Below are 19,241 nucleotides of genomic sequence, written 5' to 3' on the forward strand. Positions count from 1 at the left end.
GCACTTCACTAAGCATGGAGCAGGCTGGGTGGGCTACTTCTGTGGGCCTCCTTTGTATAGATACCAAAAATAAGGTTCAGTCCAACTAAAAGCCCGTTAATTATGCCCCCCGACTACAGATTGAAGGGTACTTGGGCCTTGATGGATGGAAGCTGCCTTTACGTCAGACTCAGAGGAATGTCGTAGCCCCTCACCCTCTGATGAATTTGTCTCTGCCTGGCAGGGCCTGGCAGCTGCCCGGGCTCTGGCTGTCTTCTCTATTCCAGGAAGCCCAGCCATGCCAGCTCTGACTTGTCAGTCTTTTTGTCCCAGGGAGTCCCTAGAGACCTCTCAGTAATGCATTCTACCTACTGGGCTTGGCTGGCATACTTCCTGCCCGTAGGGCCTGGTACATGACTTTGCCATCAGACTTTGTGATTGCAGCTTGTGGGCGGGGGATCCCCAGGATCCTCTTTAACTGGGTGCTGAGTTTTCATTTTAATCTGACAGTTGAAGAGCTCTGGAGTAGGAGCCAGGATATCTTGATTTCAGTCTCACTCACTGCTTATGTGTCCTTGTACTTCTCTTCTCTGGGCCTAGTGTCCTCAACTGCTAAGTGATGGGATCTAGTATCCCTTCCCGGCCCGAAATCCCAGGAGTTGGGGAGAAGCAGGAATTGGGTTACAAAGAGGGCAGAGGGTTACCAGCTGATTTCAGGGGGTTGTCTCCTCCAGGACCCAGCTGTCTGCTGGCTGACAGGTCAAGCACCCGGGATCCATTACATTAGATCAGTCCAAGAGACCTTGGATTCTGCCAGTCCTAGGCGCTTCTTAAAATCCTTGGCCTTACATCTTTGTGGGAGTGGGGAGGGGGCAGAGGGAAGAACTTGGGAATTGGTGCATGGTGGGGATGGGGAAGAGGGCTGTGGACTCAGCCATATTTGAGCCATGGAGTCTGGTCCAGCCCCAGGAGCAGAGGGGCCTGTAAAATGGGCCATGATGGATTGTGACCCAGCTTGTGAGTCAGTAATCCCTTTACTAAGAGATCCCCAGGTGCACCTTAACTGGAGCTCAGTCATAAAGGCAGCAGTGGAGAATGCAGCTTTCATAAGGGGTCCTGAGGAAGAGCCTATTAGATTGTTCTTTCAAATTGGCCGTGACAGATATGTTCCTTAGAGAGCCATTATTTTCAGATGGAAACTGGATACTTTGGTCTGGAAGATTTGACCCTAGGCTATTCAGCCAGGACGGATGGAATAGGAAGTTGGCCCTACAGTGCCTCATGGCCAAAGTGCTTTGGCCATGGTGGCCAGAAAGGGATGCAGAATGTTGAGAGGGCAGCAGAGGGATTGGAGATAGGCATGCACGAGGCACCAGGCCCCTCCAAAGGTGTCGGAAAACCAAAGATCAGCACATGAAACCACATCAAGACCTTGAGGGAGCACACAGATTTCAGATATGGGAGTGGGCTGCTCAGATTTTACAAGATAACCCTTTTGTCTCAGGCAATGAACCAGTGAGCTTTCCTTGAACCAAACAAGCTTATAATACACTACAATTACCTGTACAAGTGATTCCAGTACCCCCTGTGCATCAAGCAGTTTTTATTGGGCTTTTCCCCTGGGATTTCTTAAAGTCCCCTCTGCTAAAGGGGACTTTTTAAGAGGCTTAAAAGCCTCTGCTACAATGATCAAAGAGGGTTCCAGGATGGCAGTGGACAGCTGTAACTGCAGCAAAAAGTTCACTTAGGACAGGGGTTCTCCTGGGGAACCTTCTCTGAGCCCTGTGAATGTTGGGAAAGTGTTGTGTATGTAGTGATGTGTGTTTCTCTGAGCAAGAGCATGAAACCTTCAACCAGAGTCTCAGAATGGTCTTTTGTCTCACAAAAGGTTAAGGTTAAGAACCCCAGGCAGCTCTATGAAAGCAGGGCTATGTCTGGTTTGCTTTCCATTGTTTTCTTAGTACCTAGCTTAGGTACCTGGCACTTAGTCGGTGGTTAATAAATAATGGCTGGATGAATAGCTGACTAAGAAGAATAATGATTCATGACTGGGGAAAGCTATTTATTTATTTATTTATTTATTTATTTGTTTATTTATGTTTTTGAGATAGGGTCTAACTCTGTTGCCCAGGCTTGAGTGCAATGGCACGATCTCAGCTCACTGCAGCCTCAGCCTCCCAGGTCTGAATGATCCTCCCATCTCAGCCTCCTGAGGAGCTAAGACTACAGACGTGTGCCACCACACCTGGCTAATTTTGAAAATTTTTGTAGAGACAGTGTTATCATTTGGATCAGTGGGGGGCCTGGTTGTAGGTGATTGGATCATAGAGATGGATTTCCCTCTTGGTGCTGTTCTTGTGATAGTGAATGAGTTCTTATGGGATCTGGTCATTTAAAAGTGTGTGGCACCTCCCCCACTCTTCCTCCTGCTCCGGCTGTGTGAAGTGCTCACTTCTGCTTTGCCTTTGGCAATGACTGTAAGTTTCCTGAGGCCTCCCCAGAAGCAGATACTGCTATGCTTTCTGTACAGCCTGCAGAACTGTGAGCCAGTAACATCTCTTTTCATCATAAATTACCGAGTCTCAAATATTTCTTTATAGCAATGGGAGAATGGACTAATAACAAAAATTGGTATCAGGAGTAGGGTATTTCTATACAGATACCTGAAAATGTGGAAGCAACTTTGGAACTGGGTAATAAGTAGAGGTTGGGAGAGTATAGTGGACTCAGCAGAAGGCAGGAAGATGAGGGAAAATTTGGAATTTCCTAGAGACTTTTTGAATGGTTGTGACCCAAATGCTGATAGTGATATGAACAGAGATAGCCAGGCTGAGTATGTGTCCAGATAGAGATGAGAAACTTATTGGGAACTGGAGTAAAAGGTCACTTTTACTATGTGTTAGCAAAGAGCCTGGTTTCCTTGTGTCCCTGTTCTAGGGATCTGTAGAACTTTGATCTTGAGAATGATGATTTAGGGTATCTGGTGGAAGAAATTTCTAAGCAGCAAAGCATGTAAGATGTTACCTGACTGCTTCTAATGCCTATGCTCATATGTATAGACAAAGAAATTACTTAAAGCTGCAACTTATATTTAAAAGAGAAGCAGAGCATGAAACTTTGGAAAGTTTGCAGCCTGGTCATGTGGTACAAAAGAAAAGCTCATTTTAAGGGGAGGAATTCAAACGGGCTGTAGAAATTTGCATAAGTAAAAAGGGGCCAAGGGCTAATAGCCAAGACAATGGGGAAAAGGCCTTGAGGCATTCAGAGACCATAGTGGCAGCTCCTCCCATCATAGGCCCAGAGGCCTAGGAGGACATAATGGTGTCGTGGGCCAGGTCCAGGGCCCTGCTGCCTTGCACAGCATCAAGATACTGTTCTCTACAGCCCACACTCCAGCTCCAGCTGAGGCTCAAAGGGGCCCAGGTACAGCTTGGACCACAGTTTCAGAGGGTACAAGCCATAAGCCTTGGTGGTTTCCATGTGATGTTAAGCTGACGGGTGCACAGAGTGCAAGAGTTGAGGCTTGGGAGCCTCTGTCTAGATTTTGGAGGATGTATGGAAAAGCCTATTTGTCCAAGGAGAAGCTTGCTGCTGGGGTGGAGCCCTCATGGAGAACCTCTACCAGTGCAGCAGTACGAAGGGGAAGTGTGGGGTTAGAGCCCCCACACAGGGCACTGCCTAGTGGAGCTGTGAGAAGAGGGTCACTGTCCTCCAGACCCCAGAATGGTAGATCACCAGCAGCTTGTACTTTGTGCCTGGAAAAGCTGCAAGCACTGAACTCCAGCCCTTGAAATCCACTGTGGGGACTGAACCCTGCAGAGCCACAAGAGCAGAGCTACTTAAGGTCTTGGGAGCCCACCCTTTGCACTAGTATGTCCTGGATGTGAGAAATGGAGTTGAAGGAGATTATTTTGGAGATTTAAGATTTAATGACTGTCCTGCTGGATTTCGTACTTGAATGGGGGCTATGGTCCCTTTCTTTTGACTTATTTCTCCCTTTTGGAATGAGAGTTTTTACCCAATGCCTATACCCCCATTGCATCTTGGAAGTAACTAAGTTGTTTTTGATTTTACCGGCTCATAGGCAGAAGAGACTCCCTTTGTCTCATATGAGACTTTGAACTTTTGCATTAATGTTGGAATGACTTAAGACTTTGGGGGACTGTTTGGGAGTCATGGTTATATTTTCCAATATAAGAAGGACATCAGATTGAAGAGGGGTCAGGGGTGAAATGATATGGTTTGAAGCTGTGTGTCTGCCCAAATCTCAAGTGGAATTGTAATACCCATTGTTGGAGGGGGATCCTGGTGGGAGGTGATTGGATTGTGGAGGCGGATTTACCTCTTGGTGCCATTCTCATGACAGTGAGTGAGTTCCCATGAGATCTGGTTGTTTAAAAGTGAGTGGCACCTCCCTTACTCTTCCTCTTGCTATGGCCATGTGAAGTGCTTGCTCCTCCTTTGCCTTTGGCCATGATTGTAAGTTTCCTGAGGCCTCCCCAGAAGCAGATGCTACTGTGCTTCCTGTACAGCCTGTAGAACTGTGAGCTAATTAAATCTCTTTTCATCATAAATTACCCAGTCTTTGGTATTTCTTAAAAAAAAAAATCTGAAAAGAGTTAACAGTGTATTATAATTTATTTTATTTGACAATCTAGGAAGTTCGCAGCCACCAGCAGTTCTAGTGCAGTTTCAGGTGCAATTGGGAGTTTGGGAATCTTGGTGGAGCTGTTAGTGTAGCGAACCTTGTATGTAAAATAACATGCACACTTTTGATAGCACATGTGAAGGTACCTCTCTAATACTGACCTCATTGGTTTTGTTTTCAGCAAAATTGACCTGGGCCACTCAACATGGCTTTGTCATGCCTGATGTTAATGCATGTTCTCTTTTTACAATAAATTCATGGCCATCACATGATACCAATTTGACATACATGGCATCAGGACCTTCATAGCCACCATAGGTTTTCTCCTTGCCATCCATTTTGTTCTTCTGAAATTCTACTTTACTTCCTCAGGAGCTTTAGTAGTTTCCCAGAGTTGTTTTTCTGCCCCAGCTTGAGGAGCCACCACAGCCCAGTCCCCATGTACCACCCCGTAGCTACCATAGCCCAGTCCCCATGTACGGCCACAGCCCCTATTCCAGGGCCACTCCTCCACCCTCAGCTGCCTCCCTGTCCTCAGGTATTTCTTTTTTTTTTTTTCTTTTTTTTTTGTTAGTTCGTGTCTTTTATTAACTCATACAGTTACTTGTCTTCTGGCTTGTTGAAGCGATAAGTCAGACAACATTTGCCACAATAATGTCTGTCAAAGTGGCTTGCCATAAACACCCCAGCACCACATTCATCAGACAGGCACTCTCGATGAAGGCGACTAATTTTGCCATTCTCATCCACCTTATAATATTTCAGGACAGCCAGCTTAACCTTCTTTCTCTTGTGCATATTCTTCTTGGGAGTGGTGTAAGACTTCTTCTTCCTTTTCTTAGCACCACCACGAAGTCTTAACACAAGATGAAGAGTAGACTCCTTTTGAATATTGTAGTCAGACAAAGTACGTCCATCTTCCAGTTGCTTGCCAGCAAAGATCAGTCTTTGCTGATCAGGAGGAATTCCTTCCTTATCCTGGATCTTGGCCTTTACATTTTCTATCGTATCCGAGAGTTCAACCTCGAGGGTGATGGTCTTCCCCGTAAGGGTTTTCACGAAAATCTGCATTTTGGTGGCGGCTCCACCGCAGATGGCAGATCGAAAAAAGCCCTCAGGTATTTCTTTATAGCAATATGAGCACAGACTAATACAGATGGGGTCTCCTTATGTTGTCCAGGCTGGTCTCAAACTCCTGGGCTCAAGGGATCCTCCTGCTTTGGCCTCCCAAAGTGCTGGGATTACAGGCATGAACCACTACACCTGGCCTGGGAAAGTTTTTAATATAGCTTTTCATAGCCTTGTGGAAAAGTTCTGGTTTAATTTTTTAAATAAACATTTATTAGTATTTAGCTCCAATCACATCAGTTATTGTAATATTATTACTAGTACCGCTACCACCCCCACCACCACTATTATTTCTTCGATGACTACCAGACACTATTTATTAGGCATGCATGATGTGCCGGGCATTGTGCTCAGCCCTTTGCAATATGATCTCATTCAATCCTTACAATCATCCAGTGAAGTAGATATCATTACCCGCCTCTTACGGATGAGGCTCAGAGAGCAGTTAAGTTACTTGCCCACAATCATGCAGCAACAAAGTGGAAACGCCCTGATTCTAACCCAAGTCAGCCTGGCTCCGAAACCTATATGCTCAGCCATGATTTAATCTTTGGGGATGGGTGGTTCGGTGCTGAGAACAAAGACTCATGTACCCTGGTCACAGCTTGTCACACACAAACCCCAAGCTCAAAGCCCCTGTGAAGTAAGAAAGGAACACGTTCATGCTGAGTCTTGGGTAAGGTCAGGAAGGCCACTTGGGGTGGGCATGGTGAGTCTGCAGGGTCAGTGGATGATCTTGACCACCTTCTCCTTAGTTAAGCCTTTCACATGGTCCATTTTCTCCAATCAGCTGAGTGTTTGGAGGCTGGCAAGCCTCCCTGCTAGAGAGGATCAGGGAATCAGGCACTTGGAGCTGTCAGGAAGAAATATCTAAATCATTTGGACAGGTAATAATAGGATAGTGTAAGCTTGTTTAGTGCAGGGAAACTCATTGCAACAGAAACCTCCTCCCAGCTCATCAATGAGCATTGCAGCTAAGGGATTTTCTGTGAAGTGGACACAAAGAAGACTTCCCCAGAGCCCTGGCAGTGAGGTGAGGAAGGGTCTGGGCCATCAGGAGCCAGAAAGAGTGGTAGTCCTGGCATCCTCATGGGCAGATGAAAGACTATGGGAGTTGGGTTAGCGTGCTTTCGCCTTAGACTGGGAGTTCCAAGATGGAGTCTAGTCTTATCTCAGGCATGTACTAACTATGTAAATGTGCTAAGTCATCGTTCTTTGGGCCTTATTTTCTTCCTCTCTAAAGTGAAGGCACTTGATTGCATGATTTTAGTCAGTTTTGACATGCTGTCATCCGTGGAGACTTCTCAGCTACAGTGACAGGACAGGGGGGTCTTTGTAATGATTAACTGGGTATGGGGTATAGCTTGTGCTTGTCTTTATGTATGTCATTTATTATTTTAATTTTTGTTTTTTGAGACAGAGTCTCACACTGTCACCCAAGCTGAAGTGCAGTGGTGCAATCTCAGCTCATTGCAACCTCCACCTCCTGGGTTCAAGCGATTCTCCTGCCTCAGCCTCTTGAATGGCTGTGACTACAGGCCCCCGCCACCACACCCAGTTAATATTTGTATTTTTAGTGGAGATGGGGTTTTTCCATGTTGGCCAGGCTGATCTCAAACTCTTGACCTCAGGTGATCCATCCACCTCGGCCTCCCAAAGTGCTGGGATTACAGGTGTGAGGCACCACACCCGGCCTTATTATTATTTTTAACTGTGACAAATGTGCAACCACCACCAACACTGGGATGTGGTACATTTAATCTTCACAACAACCTCATAAAGTAGGTACTAATACTACCCCCATTTTTCAGACAGAGACTGGAGGCTTAGAGAGGGTAAGTGACTTGTCCTAGATCACATTGCCTTTAAGGGGCAGAAGTGAGACACTTAGCTGGGTAGTTTGACTTCAAAGCCATGCCTTTAACCACTGGGCAGACCTTTCTCATTTTTTTGAGCAAGACTCACAGCAAGAAATACTTTTCCAAGCCTAACCCTGATTGTCCACAGATATATGCATATCCAATGGAAATACTTTGTACTCCATGCCCTGATAGTTCTTATTTTCCTTGCTTTTGGCTTTCTCTTTTGGGAGTGTCATTATTGTATTAGTTTCCTGTGGCTGCAGTAACAAATGACCAGAAGCCAGGTGGCTTAAAACAGCAGACATTTATTCTTTCACAATTCTGGAGGCCAGAAGTCTGCAATCAAGTTGTCAGGAGGGCTCTGCTCCCTCCAAAGGCTCTAAAGAGAATGCGTTCTGTGCCTCTTCCAGCATCTGGTGGCTTTGGCTGGTCTTTGCCACAGTCTCTGCCCCTGTGGTCATGCTGCCTCTTCCTCTTCTCTGTGTCTGTCATACGGATACATGTGGTGCACCTGGGGTCCCCCTGATAACCAAGTGTGCTCCTCCACTCAAGATCCTTTGACTTAATCACATCTTTTACCATGCAAGGTAACATCCAGAGGTTCTGGGAGTTAGGTCATGGCGGTCACCTTTTAACCCACTACAGTTATGGTCTTGTGAATTTTTTACAGATTAAGTGTATCTCAGTCAGTTCTCCTAACTATTCTTTTTGCATCTCAAATTGTCCCATCTTTGGCCTGTAGGAACCCCTTGGAGCCAGCCCCTGTACCCTTTTAAATTTTGTATTATTTTTCAGACAGGGTCTTGCTCTGTTGCCCAGGCTGGAGTGCAGTGGTGTGATCATGGCTCACTGCACCCTCATCCTCCTGGGCTCAGGTGATCCTCCCTGCTCAGCCTCTGAGTAGCTGGGGCTACACCCAGCTAATTTTTTATTTTTATTTTTTGTAGAGTATGGGGTCTTGTTATGTTGGCCAGGCTGGTCTTGGCCTCCTGGGCTCAAGTGATCCTCCCGCATTGGCCTCCCAAAGCACTGGGATTCCAGGTGTGAGCCACCGCACCCAGCCTCCTGTACTCTTCAGGTGTGACCCCATCAGTCCGTGAACAAGCCAGTGCTCTCTGACACAAGATGTCACAGGCTTGTGTATTCCTGCCCCCCAACCAGGAATTCTTCCAAGTCACCCTGATTTCTTTCAGTAGGAAATGACATTTCTGTTATTTTCTATTCTCTTCTATTTCATTAAAGAAAATCACTGATTACAATCTACAAAATTGGTTTCATAGACCTACTTATGGGTTGTGACCCATAGTTTGAAAAATCACTGTCCTGGGCTATTTTGCCTTTCTTTACTTTGTTCATAAATTTAGGAAATTCCTTCCCATCAGAAAGTGGGGTACCCTCAAAGGGAGGGTCCAGTGTTCATCCACTGGCTCCTCCATGGCTACAGGATGGGGTCTGCATACAGAAGGCCTGCACCATGCAGCCTGCACCCAATCCAGGGACCCTCAGAGCCCCTGCTGCCCTCTGTGGCACGCTGCTTCTCTTCTAGGCCCTCCCCCTTCCTCCTTCTCTTTCCCCTTCCTCCTCCCTCTCCCTTTTCCTCCTCCCCTTTCCGCCCTGCCCCTCTCCATCACTGCCTGGCCTTCATTTTGCCATTCTAAGAGGCTAATGTGAAAATTGCTCACAGATGGCACAAACAATATGGAAAAGAGCCTCTCTCTTTATTAGAGCAACACAAGATAGTGTTTTTAAGTGATTAAATTGTTATAGCAATAATTATGTTGAAATCCAAACATCTCATCACACTGCTACAACCTCTCACCAAGGGCTCTTGAGGCCCCCTTGGGGTTTGGCAGGGGCCACCCCAATGGAGAGCCCAAGAGCGAACTGTCTAGGCCTTTCTGGACCTTCCCTATGGGGCCCGGTGGGGCAGAAATATCTGAGTAGTGTTGGGGCCTCCATTGGCGCCCCCTCCCTGTAACCAGATGTAGAGGTCCTGGCCCCAAGCTAGGCTGTAGCTGAGTTTGTCTTTGGTGGCTATCCCATCCCCATTGGCCTCCTCCTTGTCCCATAGCCACTGTGCACCCTGAGTAGCCGCAGGTGCTCCTAGAGGGCTGTCCTGCTTGCCCCTCCTTGCTGGCCACCCCTTGCTCTCTCAGTACCCTGCCCAGAGTCAGCTGGCACCAAGGGAAGAAAGTGGACTGGGTGAAGTCCTCTGCAAGACACGATTGTAAGACAGACACTTCATCTCGTACCCTGCCGTGGAGTCTGGGCATTCTCTGGAACACCTTGGGAATTGCTCTCAACCTTGTTCTTCCTCCTTCTCCATTACCGTAGAGCCTTGTTTCTTCTTTCCAGGGCTGTGAAACAGCTCCCACCTCACCTCCCGTCCTTCAGCTTCTCTCCCTGCCTGCTGCTCCAGGAAAGAAAGCATAGAAATCTACACAGAAATAAAGACACTTTAATGTATTTGGTTATCTTGGGGGGATGGGGTGCAGATTTAAGAGATTTAAGAGAGACCTAGAGAAGATGAAATGCACCTGGTATGAAAATTACAGACTGGAAGTCTTGCGACCTCATTTTAAATAAACACAAAAATAAGATTTAAGGCCAGTGGCGGTGGCTCATGCCTGTAATTCAAGCACTTTGGGAGGTTGAGGTAAGTGGATCACATGAGGCCAGGAGTTAGAGGCCAACATGGTAAAACCCGGTCTCTACTAAAAATACAAAAATTAGCTGGTCATGGTGGCACGCACCTGTAATCCCAGCTACTCGGGAGGCTGAGGCGGGAGAATCTCTTGAACCGGGAGGCGGAGGTTGCAGTGAGCCAATATCACACCACTGCACTCCAGCCTGGGTGACAGAGCGACTTAAGTTTCATATAGTGGTTGGTCAAGGCAGTAGGAAAGAAGGAAAGGAGGAAAAGAGGGAGGTCAGAGCAAAGGCAGTGGGGAGGGAATGGCAAATAAGCACCTGGCCAGAGAGGGGACACAGAGAGAAGCAGAAGGGAGGGAGAGCAGACTCTGGAGAGGTGGAGAGAGAAGGGCCATGATGTGAGGCAGCAGCTGGTCACTTACTCACAGGCCCTCCTGAACTTCATTTTGGTTTAAGGATTCCGAGTGTTGTTGCCTCTTCTCACATCTGAGATGCTGATTAGTCAGCTCTTCCGTGGCTCTTTCCCTGGATCTTTCTGTCTCTTCCTTTCAGTGGGCATAGCTCATTTTTCCAGTGGAGAAAACATTTTGGTCTGGGTTTCGGTGGGAAGAAGTCATAGCTGGCTTGTGTGCTCTTCCTGTCTTATCCCCAGCTCCAAACAGAGTGCCAAGGTGTGGTGGAAACTCCATGTGTTTGTGGGGGAGGGTAGGCAGCTGGCTGGTGAACCAGAACTTCCAGGTGGCAGCAATGTGTTAGAGGAAGGACTCATCGGGGATAGAGATGGGGCAGATGCAGTGTGGGGAGGTGCCAGTGATGGCCACCCCTGCCCCACCCCAGGCTCTGATGCATGGAGGCTTCCCAGTCCCTCTTCTATTCAGATTCTACTTCTGGTAAGGGACCTGACCAATATTTGAAGAAATATAAAAGGCCAGCTTCATCTGCTGGGGTAGGATTACATCAAGGAGGATGAAATTAAAGGCTTTTCATGGAAAGAGATCTCCAGGATAATTTGATGGAAGACTTTAATAATTTCAGATTCAAAGTGTCCCCCCACCCCAACAAAAGATGCTTTAAAAAAAGGATTCATTGATTTGGGGAGTCACATAAAAATATTATACCCATGTATTTCAATGGACCCTGCCCCTTTTCTGTGTGCTGGTGACAGATGACCCAAGTCTCTGCCACCAAGGGAATAGAATGAAGGCTAGGGAAGGGGAAAATGGGTTAAAATGACTTAGATGCGACCTCAGGAAGAACTTGGAACCATTTTACCTGCTTTAACTGGCTTGACACACTTTATTGGAGGGAAACCGATGCGCTCTCCTACCCTTAGATGAGAGAGTGGCATGTCTTATGTGAGTGGGGAGGTGAACTCTTCAAGAGGTTGTGCTGTCTCAAAGCCACACAGGGTCGTTCCAGGACCCAGGATCTTTTGGCCTTACCTTTGGTCTCCTGCCACACCGACACTGCTTCCAGGGTGCACTCAAGTGTCAAGCTCACCTTGATCCGGGCTTTCCCCGGGGAACAGTAGACTCCTAGGCATCCCAGAGCTCATTCACTCTGTCCCTCTGCCTGAATGCCCCGTTTGGATCCAATCTCAAGGACTCCACAGCTGCTGTGCTCTCATCGCTCTGGACACACAATGTCTGGAAAACTCTTGCTGGACTTCTAGTGCTTTCTCCCTTGATCAGGGCTCATCAGGAGGATGACAGACTCATATCAAGGGCTTTGTAGGGCAAACAGATGCAAACGTTTGCCTTGTGATCTGTCCTGAAGAAACATGGCTGATGTGATTGACAGAAAGCCAGCCCTAGTGGCGGCGAACACTGATGGTCAGCACACCGGTTCCTTATGTGCCAGCTGACTCCACGGAGGCCCAAGGGGCTCCTCCACTGCCCAAGGCCCTTTTCCTTGGCTGAAACAAGGATGTGACTCTTGACATGCTTATTTGTGTCCCCTGGGCCTCCCTGACCACCAAACACCCCTCTGGGTAAAAACACACCTTGGAGATTGTAGATTCCCTGAAGCCAGGAGCTGTGCTCCTGAGGGCCCTCCTGACAAAGTGTGCCTTGTGCAGAGAGGGAGGGCCATGGAAAAGTTGATGGTCCTGATGACACAAGGGTTAGCAGTGCCTCCCTGGGGTCCTGGCATGTTTCAGTGATGGGTGGAGGAGCAGAAGGGACATCAGCTTCTAGGGGCGTGAGGAAGGCAATTTCTTGGGACCCAGGTGAGTCCAGAGGTCATGGCTGTGGTTTCAGCTGTAGGGCGGGGGACTTCTCCAGCAAGGGTGAGAAACCTCATGCTCAGTTCTCTGTTTTTTCTTATACCATGAAAAATAAATGTGAAGTAAAGAGGGTTTCGGGGAAAGATCCATCCTTCTTCCCTCCCTCCCTCCCTTCCTTCCTTTTTAAAATATTTATTAAGCAAGCAGTACTTACCTTATGCTGTACTAGGACACTCAAGAGTGGAGAATGTGTGTGTTGCCCTCCTAGGAACTCGCAGACTAGTCAGGGAGATGAAATCACCACCGAGCAAGGCAGCAGAAGGAGGCATGCAGCTGCTGATGGAGTGGCATAGCCATTCAGACCTGGGTGAGCTTTGGGAAGCCTGGTGTAGCCACGGAGGGCGTTGTGGAGGAGGTGGCCCAGAGCTGGGCCTTGAAGAATGGGAAGAAGTTGGAGAGGTGGGGAAGGTGGAGGGAAGCGTAATTGAGAACAAAGCTGGTGTAGGGCAGTGGTTGATGATCTGAATTTGAATCCTGTCTATACCATGAAATATCCATGTGGCCTTGACAATTCACCTTCCTATGTGAGCTTCAGTTTCTTCATTTGAAAAATGAGGATAATAACAGTATCTCCTAAGGTTGTTTGAGGATTAAATGAAATAAAATGTGAACTACCTAGGGCCACGGTTGTTCTGAGCACACACACTTTCAACACACATTAGCTACTGTCGTTCCTGCCATGCTGGTGCGACTGCCGACTTCTGCCTTCCAGTTGCTGCTACTGTGTCCTCCTGCCCTCCCTGCCTTGACCCTGCTCTGATGAGAAGGCACCTGAATCTCTCCTCCGGGCCACATGTGCACCTGGCTGTGTGCTTAGGCTTCTGGCCAATCCCCTATCCCTAAGGAGAGGAAGCTAGAGCCCCTCCAGCAGGTGTGAACTGAACCCAACTTCCCTCCTGCTCTTTTCCGATTGTCCTCCTAGGCAGAAAGTTTCCCTGCCAGGCCCGCTGTTGTTTGTATTGACAGCTTCAGCCACCTTTTCCTTCCAGCGGCTCCCTAGCTGGGCGGCTGGGGAGTTGGCCTTTTGCTAGGTGAGGGGGCTGTGATGCCCTCAGAGGCGTCTGCCCACCCCCTAGGGAATCTGACATTTTGTCTGCACCAAGGCAGGGGCCTCTCTGCTGATTGGGCCTGTCCCACCTGTCCTAGTGCTAATCCAGTTTCATTGCACTGGCAGTTGGGCTGGCAAAGCTTTGGTGCAGGATACCCAGCACCAAGATAAAAGACACCTGGCATTTCTGTGTGGGAGAGAGAGGGGCACCGTGGGCACCTGGCAGGAGGTGTCCCTTCCCAGCCAGGGTCTAGGAGCCCTTCTGAGCTCCTTCTGCAAGTGAAGTGGCTGGGAGGATTTCCTCTCTTCCTGCCTAGCCCAGCCCGGCTGCAGGCTGCAGAGTCATCCTCTGCCTTGCCCTGTATGGGGACCCTGAACCCCCTCTTACCTGTCAGCCTCTGGGGCAAGCAGAAGGCCCCATGGCCTGGTGCCAGAGCTAAGTCCCTTGGGAGTAGACAAACCAGGCCTCCTGTGACCTGCTATTTAACTCAGACAAAAGACTGCCTGACTACTTTGTGGTATGTTTCTGAAGGCAGATAGAAATGTGCTTGAAGAAGAGCAGTGAATAAGAATCTCTGGGTTGCACGTGCTCTTGGCACCCACTGGGAAGAGGAGGCAGCCTGGGCTCTGCACTGTCAACAGTTCTGCTGATGGTTCTTAGCAGCAGCCATCTCCAGCCATTCCTGCTCTGCCAGGAAAAGGTGAAATGCAAAGAAAAGCAGACACCTGCCTCCTCTTCTAAGGGCGTTGGGCCGAGCTCTGGGTGGCTGGATGCCGTCTCAGGAGCCAGGTAAGAGGGAACTGTCTTGGGAGACAGTTGGGAGAGGGCTTCTGTGACAGTCCATAAATCCATATTGTTTTGAGCACAAATGAGCAAATGATTTAAAATTAGCGTAGTCTACTTCAAAACTACATTTTTGTCCCTTTCGTGCAACACCATTGGATGCTGACGTCGGACAGTGTGATGTGTTGGAAAGTTCGCTAACCAGGGTTCTAGAGTCCTGACTGGGTTCTAGAGTCTGGGTTTCTAGAGTCCTTGGGCAAGACCCCTCTCTTGCTGGATCTATTTTTTCTTCTGTAAAATGAGAAAGTGCACCTGGGTGATCTCTGGGTTCTTGGAGAAGCACTCCAGCCAGGCAGTGAAGAATGTGTGGGGCTGCACAGCATTGGTGGTCCTGGGTCTAGTTCCATCTCTGTCATTTACAAGCTGGGTCATGTCTCTCAGCCTCAGTTCTCTCATATGAGGATGGGAGTAATCCTAGTGCCCGCTTTTCAGGGATATTGTGAGAATGAACAGAGATGCACACATAGCACTTAGCACGGTGTCTGGCTCCTACACAGCACTCAGTACAGGTCTGCTGTTTTGTTTCTTTCATTGTAATGATCACTGTCGTCATTTCATTGTCTCTTCTAGTTCTGACAGTGTTGGCTGTGCGGCTCATTGGGGATTCTCGAGTGCTTCTCAAGCTTTTATTACTTGAGTATCTTGTCAGAAGGCAGATGCCGACTCTAGGGTCTGGGGTGGGACCTGAGTTTCTGCATTTCTCATGTGCTCCCTGGGGATATGGATGCTGTTGACCACGGGCCACACTTTGAGTAGCCAGAATGTGATACTACTAAAGCATCGGTGCCCAGTATAGGTGGATGTGTCACCCAGGGCCAGGCCTCCGAGTCGATGGGAGCCTCTTAGGGTCCAAGGAGAGAGTGACAAGCCTGGTAAGCTCAGCAGCGGCCACCTCCCTCTGCCTCCAGGAGAGTAGGCAGCACAAATGTCTCATCAGACAGGAGTGAGAGTGAACAGAGGCCTTTGGGGACAATGAGGTCAGGAGAATCTTCCCAGCTGATTTCATGAAAGGATTTTAAAGATGATTCTTGCCTTGAATTCCTGATTTTCTCGTCATTTAGGACTGATTATTAGGACTGCCTCATGGGCTTCTCTCTCCAATTATGCTGAAAGCCCTTTCAGGACAGAGGTCTTGTCTCAAATCGCTGTTTACCCCAGAGCTCCTACGACACCACTGGGCTTGTAGGAGGCACACGGGTTCCATCTGCCCCACAGACCCCCAGCCTTGGAGCTTGGTAGGGGTGGGGATGAGAACACCAACTTGGAGTCAGGTGATCCCAGGTTCGAAGTCCAGCATGATCATATACTGTTGAGCAGCAGTCAGGGGCAAGTTCCTTACCCCCTCCAAGCTTCCTCATCTGGAAATGAATGGCAGTATCCACTGCTGTGGACTGAATGTTTGTGTGCCCTTGAAATTCGTGTGTTGAATCCTATTCCCCAGTGTGATGGTATTAGGAAGTGAGCCTTTGGGAGGTCGTAGGCGTGGAGGCCTCATGAATGGGATGTGTGCCCTTATATGAGAGACCCCAGAGAGCTTGCTCTCTCTTTCCACCATGTGAAGATACAAGAAGCCGGCCTTCTGCAACCTGGAAGAGAGCCTTCACCAGAACCTGACCATGTTGTACCTTGATCTTGGACCTCCAGCCTCCAGAACTGTGAGAAATAAATTTCTATGGTTTATAAGCCACCTTGAACTACAACACCCACCTTATAGCTTTATAAGGCTGAATAGAGATAATGCGTAAAGAACGTAGCTCCTGGTGGGGTTCTGCTTCCATGCTCCGTGTCCCCTTCTCCTCCTCTCTTTCTTCTCCTTGTCCTGTATCATCAGGCTAGACCATGCCCTCTGAGAACCCTGGAGGCGCTTAGAGCTCCATGCTCACCTCCGAAGGCCTCACTGTGCTTCCTGTTTCCAGGCTAGCTCCAGGTGTAAGAAATAGAAGTCTAACACTTGTCCCCGTTTGTCTCAGCCACCTTCTTCCTGCTCTTGCTGCTCCGTTTATCTGGCCGAAAACATTGCTCTTCCAGGAATAGCACTCGACTCACAGCGTGTCCTGGGGATGGGTAGAAGGGCACCCCCAGAACTGAGGGTTCCTGATTCCGAGAATCTCCTGCAACCCCTTGCACGACCACCAGCATCCCCAAGAGGCTTCTGTGTGCTCTCAGTGGACGAGTCTTTCTCCACCACTGGGGAGACTGGAGTGTGTTTCTCTGCTGCAGAGGAACACCCAGCTTGGGGCCATTGACACTATGACCTTGTTACTAGCTCACGTCTTAACCCATCTTGGAGTTCACAGATCGTTTCCTTTGGCCCTCACAAATAAGCCACGAGGTGGGCTGGTTATATCACTGCCCATTTAACAGATGAGGAAACTTAGAAGGCACGTGATTTGCCCAGGCGCACAAACAGATGATGGCACCTTGGTCATCTGATCCTAAGTTCAGTGCCCTTTGCCTTGAGTGGCAGCTGCCCACAGGGCCACCAGCGCCACACAGAAGAGTAGAGTCAACCAAGAACATTATATGTTCAGTAACATTGAGTTCAGAGTCGTCTTGGCCTGGAGCTTCATTTAAGATGAAGTGCCATCAGCACGGTAATTATCATTATGGGCATGTTTAAAGTACTGAAATGGCCATATCAGGCTTTCAGAGCCCTGTAAATCTGAGACACAGTGAGTGCAGGGCCAGGCTTCGTAGGACTCTCAGGCCTTCTCTGTGGGGAGTGGAGAGAGCCGTTTCCTGGGATAAAGAGGACTCCCTGCAGATGCTGGCCCCTCTTAATCACTGCCCAGGCCTTGTTCTGTTCACGTGGGCATGTGTGTGTGATCACGTGCACCTGCTTTGAAAGCCTTTGACTTAGACATTGTCAGGATGTTGCTCTATGTCTGAAGCTAGGCTGCCACATCTGCTATTGATGGTGTTCAATTAGGGACCGGAGAAGCCTTTAACTTTTATTGTTTATTAATAAAGATAAATTGGAAGCATCAAAAGTGTACTGAGTTGGCTTTTTTAAGTAAAAAGGGAAATGAAGTGACAGTCCCCTCAGATGAAAGGGGATGGGCTGTGTTAGCATTAGAAGGCCCCTGAGCCAGGAGAGGCTTGTGGGGGAACGGAGGGTTTCTCCATCTCCCTGTTGCTACTGTGGGGGTTTGCTGGGGAGAACCAAGCATAGGCAGAAGGGAAGCGTGGCTGGGCATGGAGATTTTTTGAGATAAGGACCCTGCTTGCGGCACATCTCCCAGTGGGATGTGTGAAAGACGATTGCAAACCTCTGAGCTGATGCAAACTGAAGATCTGTGAGCGTGGGGGTGGGAGAAGGGCTCTTGGGGAGAGAGAGCAGTGATTAGTAGGACAGAGCTTGGAGGTGGTCAAACGTAGGTTCAAATCCTGGTGTTTCCGCTTATGAGCGATGTAACGTTAGAGCAGCAGCTGCACCTTTCTGAACCTCATCTCTAAAGTGGGGCTCTTTAGACCTGTCTCCCAGTGTGTGTGCAAATTAAGCACGATAATGTATGTAAAGTGCTTGGCGTCCTGCCTGACGAGTTGTAAGCTGCTGAATAAATGGCAAGAGGGGGCCTCTGGTGCCCTGTGTTTCCTGACGCACTCTCTCTGTCACTCTGGCCTCGTTAGAGTGTTAGTTGTTGAACATGACAACTAACGTATACTGAGACCCTACTCAGTGCCAGGGCTATGCCTGAAGTTCTGCAGCAAACAGGAGGTGGAGCTGGCATTCCAACCCGGCTCTCCCCATTCCAAAGCTTCCCCTACACCACCCCGCCACCATCCTGTGGTGCCACTTCCCAGGTTGAAAGGCCTCTACTTATAACACAGAGTTCTCTCCTCCCGCAAGAGTTCTGCAGCTTCTGCCAGGGTCTCGCCTTGGCCTTTCTGGAAAGAGCCCTCCCAGACACCAAAGACTCTCCCAGCCTGCCAGCCTGCCTACCCCAGAGACTTCAGAGAGACTCTGATCCTCTAGGGACCTGCTCAGAGTTGAGTCTGTCAGACAGAAGACCTGCTGCTCTGTCTGGAAATCCCAGTGATCTGGAGACAGCAGATTTGGGGACTGAAAAGAGACAGAGAATGGAGTCCGGAGACAGTGGGAGGTTCTTTGCGGCAGCTCTCAAGAGACCCTCATAGGCAGGAGGGGGCGATTCCCCTTGCCAGGGCTTCTCTCCCTCCTCTCTGCCAGTCTTCCTGCCCAGCTCACGGAGTCACCAAGCATGTGACCTGCCTACCTGCTTGAGCAGGTGGCCAGACTGAGCATCCATCATCTCCAGGGAAAGCGAGATGCGAACGTCCCCCTTGCACTTCAGGTGAACTTTGCCTTGGCAGCCGGGGAGCAAAGCCTGGGAGAAGACAGACCAGGGAGGCCAGAGGACCTTGAGCAGCTGTGGGGCTTGCTTCTTGCCCCCTTTCCATTTTCCAGGCAGAGGAGATAGGAGGGCAGCTGAGTGTGGCCCAGGATTCCCAGCTGAAGCTTCATGTTAAGGTCCCTGCAAAGGCTCAGTTTCCTTCTCTGCCTGCCATGAACTGTTCTCAGAGATCGTCTTGAGTTAGGAACCAAGCACATCCCACCCCAACCCCTTCCCCACTCAAAAGGGGAGAGATGTTTGAATAATTCTTGGAAACACGCTGCAACCGCCCAAGGTGCGCTGAGTCAGCTATGCAAATTGAGAGGCGTAGGTCAGAGTCCTGTTTGTGTTTTGAAGTTGCAAATTCCCTGGCAAGCCTTGCGCTGCACTCTGAGTCCTGCGTGCTGCCGTCACCCAGGGCCTTCCTGACATGCAGCGAGCTGA

The 19,241-nt window shown here is 49.0% G+C and overlaps 1 protein-coding gene and 2 pseudogenes across 2 annotated transcripts in view; 1 reads left to right on the forward strand and 2 right to left on the reverse strand.

Annotated features, from left to right (window-relative positions):
- The window catches only part of GRIK4 (glutamate ionotropic receptor kainate type subunit 4), a 488,614-nt gene that overhangs the window by 107,513 nt on the left and 361,860 nt on the right, over positions 1 to 19,241 (forward strand). The gene's annotated exons all lie outside the window — the stretch shown is intronic.
- Positions 4,617 to 4,965, reverse strand: LOC111540343 (annotated as a pseudogene).
- On the reverse strand, positions 5,187 to 5,735 carry LOC111540257 (annotated as a pseudogene). Its single transcript, XR_002730921.1, has one exon. The product of XR_002730921.1 is annotated as a ubiquitin-40S ribosomal protein S27a pseudogene (transcript).

Source organism: Piliocolobus tephrosceles, chromosome 13, assembly GCF_002776525.5.
Source record: "Piliocolobus tephrosceles isolate RC106 chromosome 13, ASM277652v3, whole genome shotgun sequence".
Taxonomy (NCBI): domain Eukaryota; kingdom Metazoa; phylum Chordata; class Mammalia; order Primates; family Cercopithecidae; genus Piliocolobus; species Piliocolobus tephrosceles.